This window comes from Neophocaena asiaeorientalis, unplaced genomic scaffold, assembly GCF_003031525.2.
Source record: "Neophocaena asiaeorientalis asiaeorientalis breed wild unplaced genomic scaffold, Neophocaena_asiaeorientalis_V1.1 scaffold26, whole genome shotgun sequence".
Classification (NCBI taxonomy): domain Eukaryota; kingdom Metazoa; phylum Chordata; class Mammalia; order Artiodactyla; family Phocoenidae; genus Neophocaena; species Neophocaena asiaeorientalis.
This window is the reverse complement of record NW_020173108.1, coordinates 7537200-7542499: the sequence shown is the minus strand read 5'-3', so window position 1 is coordinate 7542499 and position 5300 is coordinate 7537200. Positions and strand designations below refer to the sequence as shown.

Sequence of the window (5300 nt, the reverse complement as noted above, 5' to 3'; positions counted from 1 at the left end):
TATGCAAGGTTGTACTTTGCTCCACACGGAGACACCAACTCTACCTTCCAAGGCTTTCCCTCTACAAAATCTGTGAGAAGATAAACTAGAATGAAAGGGCAGTTAGTGCTGCTTACAAATTTTGCAGAAACCTGAGAGATCCATGGGGAACTGTCTCTCAACACTTTCACGGGAGTTTTCCATTTGTTTCCAAGTTGGGGGAGGAAGATGCACATTGGACAGTATCCTATTCCCAGCAGGACCCCAGTGCCAACAAAAAGGACATCTGCTAAAGAGAGGCTGCTCCAATCTTATTCTCCCACTAGAAAATCGCCAAAGAGGAGTAAGTTAGGGTGACAGTCCAAAGCAGGCAGGGTAAGCCCAAGTTGAAGACTAGTTCCAAATGTACATATTTTTTCATTTTAGCTGTGGTGACTATAAATTATTTAAGTAAATACTTTTGACTTTAGTAAGATCATAAATCTCTAAAATTTTTCTTCTATTTTTTTTTTTTGTTGGAAAAGTCCAGGCTTTGTATCTACCAAAAATTCAGCTAGACGCTCTGAGTCATAGCTACATCTTAATGGCACCTACTGTGAGCCTTACCCTTCATTTACATCATCTCTAATCCTCATACCAACCATGTGAGGAAATTTCCATATTCCAAATTTTTGGAATGAGTACTTAATCCAAACTGACAGAACTAATAAGTGGAGGACCTATGTTTTTTGAACCCAGTGTATTTGTTTCTAAATTCTAACTAAACTTCCTCATGACATTTCTCTTCTGAGATTACTTTGCCTCCATGACCATGAGCTAAGACTGCAGCACTAAGGGAAATGGAGTTTAATTCTGGAAGTTGGCCCAGACTCAGGTCAGATGTGACCTCATGGATGGAGCTAAGTGAGAGCCACCAAGCGCAGAGACAGAAAAGCCCCTGAGTCTCACCTCACCTACCTTTCAGTTTTGGCTAAAGCCCATCGTTAATGTAGATATAATGAAGCACAGTGTTTCTCTGTTCACTTCATAGGAAGTTTGGGGCAGCCCCTCTTTGGCAGAAGAGACAGGAATGCTTCAAAAGGCAGACCAATTTTATAAAGATTCCTATAAGCTTATAGGAATGCGTTGTCCATAAAGTCCCAGATGGTTTCCTGCCTCTACCACTTAGAAGATCAATTATCTAACCTCTCTGAGCCTCTGTTTCATTGTATGAAAAGTGAAAATAATAATCCCTATCTCTAAGAACGCGTAAGGATAAAAGCAAAGAAGTATGTCAGTTGCCTAGCAAGAGTGCCTGAACCGAGAATGGTGTCCCCTTTTGCTCTCACCCAGACATTACAAGGCTATGATTATTATGTGCTACTCCTGGAAGACGGACGGATATCACAGATAAAGAAAACATTGGTCTCAGATAACTCAAATATTTAATTTTAGATGACTCCATGCTGGATATGGATTCTGGACCAGAAATGAAGAAGCTAATTTCCTTCCCAGCAATCAAAGGAACATCAAACACTTTTACTCAGTGCAGTTTTCCCAGAGGAAATTCAAAGCTTGGCTGAGGAGTTGTAAAAGTTAAACTATTTGTTTGTGGCTGTTGGATAAGTGAGCAGAGCACGTAGAGATGTTCAGCAGACCATTCTCCCAGCTGGCTAGTACTGAAAAAGAGAAAAACTTGTAGAAATTCTGCAAAACATAGGTGATGAAAAAACTATAGTTTTTGCTGAAACTAAGAAGAAAGCAGATTTTATTGTAACTTTTCTTTGTCAGGAAAAAAATAGCAACCATATGTATTCACGGTGGTCTGGAACAGAGAGGAAAAGCAAACTCTTGGGGATTTTCATAGTGGAAAGTGCCCAGTTTTCGTAGCTACTTCAGTAGCTGCCAGAGGGCTAGATATTGAAAATGTTTGATATGTTATCAGTTTTGATGATGTGTTCATTGAATCCAGTGTACTGGTCATTGTGGAAACGCTGGCAGAGATATTTCCTATTTGATGCTCAGATTACCATACAGCACAGCCTCCGATGAAAGTACCACCAGATGCTCAACAGGGTGTTCTGCACAGCTGGAAGAAAGTGCCTTGAGCACATGTGTTCCTGGCTTCCGTGACAGAACAAGAGGAAATGTGTTTGCATCTGATGATCCTGAAAAGAATCATCAGGGCAAGAGCACGCTGAACACAGCAAGATTTTCTTTTTCACAAGCTCCCAATCCAGTAGATGATGAATCATGGGATTAAAGCTAAATCACTGAAGTTTGTGGTATAGTTTTGCTGCAAAGAAAATAATTTTAATCTTTGAGACAAGTGTGAAGTCTGACATTCTGTGTCTCCTATCTTCCTGTTCTTACTCGTACCCTCAAAAAATTAAATCTTTACTGACTAGGTAATGTGAGAGGCTAAAAATTACAATATTGCAGTTACTGATACAAATGGTGTTAAGTGGAAAAATTAAAGCATTCTAAATGTCTTGAAAAAAATTTTTTTTGAAAAGAGGTTACAGTTTACTTGGGGAGAGAATAGAGAATAACCAGAAGAGATGACAAAATATTCTTCAGGATGTAAGATGGAAAGAAATTTAACGCAATGGGAGTAGAAGGAAAGCTCTTACTTCCAGCCTGTGAGATTGAGAATTTCATTAAGATGAACTTGCCCTTCCTCAATCAATAGGAATGACCTATGGAGATGTCCTTCACTCTATCTAATTTACTTGCCCCCTCTTGTCCTGTTCTTTGGCTTCAGCACGATTACAGGAAGAGGAAACAGTCAGATGGAAACAAGAAAAGGCACAACTCAAGAGAATCAAACTTCTTTGCCCTTTCCAGAGAGAAAGATATTTATATCAGTTTTCCACCCAAATGTCTACCCTGTGAGTTTGCTTGGCCTTTCTGTGGTATTTGCCTAATTTTCCTTAAAGAAAAATTGCACATTGCCTCCCAACTAAGGTTTACTAAGATCTCTTAGTAAGGAAAATTGAAACAATGAATGTCAGCTAGGCAACTTAGCCTACCTGCCAAAATGAATTTTGCTCTTCTCACTTAACAATACACCTTGCAGTCTTTCTCATGTTAATGTATACCTCATTATTTTTTTAATTAATTTATTTATTTGTATACTTTTGGCTGCATTGGGTCTCCGTTGCTGCATGCAGGCTTTCTCTAGTTGCAGCGAGTGGTGGCTACTGTTTGTTGCGGTGCGCGGGCTTCTCATTGCGGTGGCTTCTCTTGTTACGGAGCACTGGCTCTAGGCACGCAGGCTTCAGTAGTTGTGGCACACAGGCTCAGTAGTTGTGGCTCGCAGGCTCTAGAGTGCAGGCTCAGTAGTTGTGGCACATGGGCTTAGTTGTCCGCAGCACGTGGGATATTCCTGGATCAGGGATCAAACCCATGTCCCCTGCATTGGCAGGTGGATTCTTAACCACTGCGCCACCAGGGAAGTCCATATCTCATTATTATAAACAACTTTTTGGTATTCTATTGTATGGATGTACCACTATTTTTTTTTTAACAATTCACCTACTGAGGCACATAGCTATGCTTTATTTTGTTTTGTCTTTTCAAACAGTGCTAATGTGAGCATCCTTCATTCCTAATTTTATTTTTTAAAATTTTTGTATTTTATTTATTTATTTTTGGCTGCGTTGGGTCTTCGTTGCTGTGAGCAGGCTTTCTCTAGTTGCAGCATGCGGGGGCTACTCTTCGTTATGTTGTGCAGGCTTCTCATTGCAGTGGCTTCTCTTGTTGCAGAGCACAGGCTCTAGGCATGTGGGCTCAGTAGTTGTGGCTCACGGGCTTCAGAGCGCAGGCTCAGTAGTTGTGGTGCACGAGCTTAGTTGTTCTGCGGTATGTGAGATCTTCCAGAAACAGGGATCGAATCCGTATCCCCTGCATTGGCAGGTGGATGTTTAACCACTGTGCCACCAGGGAAACCCCCCCATACCTAATTTTATATTTGTAAGTTTGTATTTATTTTCTGATGAAGGGCTCCCGAAATTGTATAAGTTTCAGGCCTCACAACACTTAGAATCTATTCTTTAAATATTTGACAATACCATTTTTTATTTTTTTCCTGCGGTACACGGGCCTCTCACTGTTGTGGCCTCTCCCGTTGCGGAGCACAGGCTCCAGACACGCAGGCTCAGCGGCCATGGCTCACGGGCCCAGCCGCTCCACGGCATGTGGGATCTTTCCGGACCGGGGCACGAGCCCGTGTCCCCTGCATCGGCAGGCGGACTCTCAACCACTGCGCCACCAGGGAAGCCCTCTAGGGAATTTTTAAACCAGAAAATTAACTACCAGAAAAAAACTGAATTATGAAGTGACTGTTGGGTCCAGGGTCAGGAGGGAGAAGAAACTGAGGCACAGAGACTAATCAGAAGGAGACGGCAGCAGTTCAGGGAAAATACTCAGGGCCTGTGTGAGGGAAGAAAGTGAAGGGAAGGGGAAAAAGAATTGCCATAGGACATTTGTGTAAGTAAGTACAGGCAGGTTAATGATTTGGATCTCTTTAAATATTTCTTTAATATTTTTATATGCAAGTGGTACACACACACACACACACATTTTTATAGACTTTATTTTTTAGAACACTTAGAATTACAGAAAAATTACTGTTTCAAATACGGTACAGAGAGATCCTATATACCGGTTTCCCCTATTTCCCTTATTTCCTGCACCCAGTTTCCCCTATAAACATCTAATATTAGTATGGTACATTTATTACAATTGATAAAAAATGTTGACATATTATTATTAACATAAGCCCATACTACATTCATATTTCCTTAGTTTTTATCTAAGGTCCTTTTTTTGTTCTAGGATCCAGGATGCTACATTACATTTAGTCAACAGGCTGTGACAGTTTCTCAGACTTTACTTATTTTAAATAACTTGACAAGTTTGAGGAACACTGGTCTCATATTTTGTAGGATGTCCCTCAATTAGGGTTTGACTGATGTCTTTCTCATGATTAGACTGGGTTATGGTCCTTAGATGGAAGGTCACAGAGGTAAAGTCCCATTTCTCACCATATCACATCAAGGGTACATGCTGTCAACATGACTTGTCACTGATGCTATTAACCTTGATCACTTGGCTGAGGTAGTTATTTGTCAGGTTTCTCCACTGTACAGTTATTCTTTCTCACCCTTTACAATTTTCTCTTTAAAAGGAAGTCACTATGTAAACAGAAGCACTGGCTAGCTAAGAAACGCTTTCTTCAATTCAGCTCTGATGGCCACTTAGACACTTCATTCAGTCACATAAGTCCAGAAGCAGTTTAAGTTCATAAGACTTAGAAATCACTTTAGCAAACATCTGTT

At 40.7% G+C, this 5300-nt stretch overlaps 1 pseudogene; it reads left to right on the top strand.

Annotated features, from left to right (window-relative positions):
- Nucleotides 1-1334: 1334 nt before the first annotated feature.
- On the top strand, nt 1335-2221 carry LOC112398644 (probable ATP-dependent RNA helicase DDX4 pseudogene; annotated as a pseudogene).
- Nucleotides 2222-5300: the final 3079 nt, after the last annotated feature.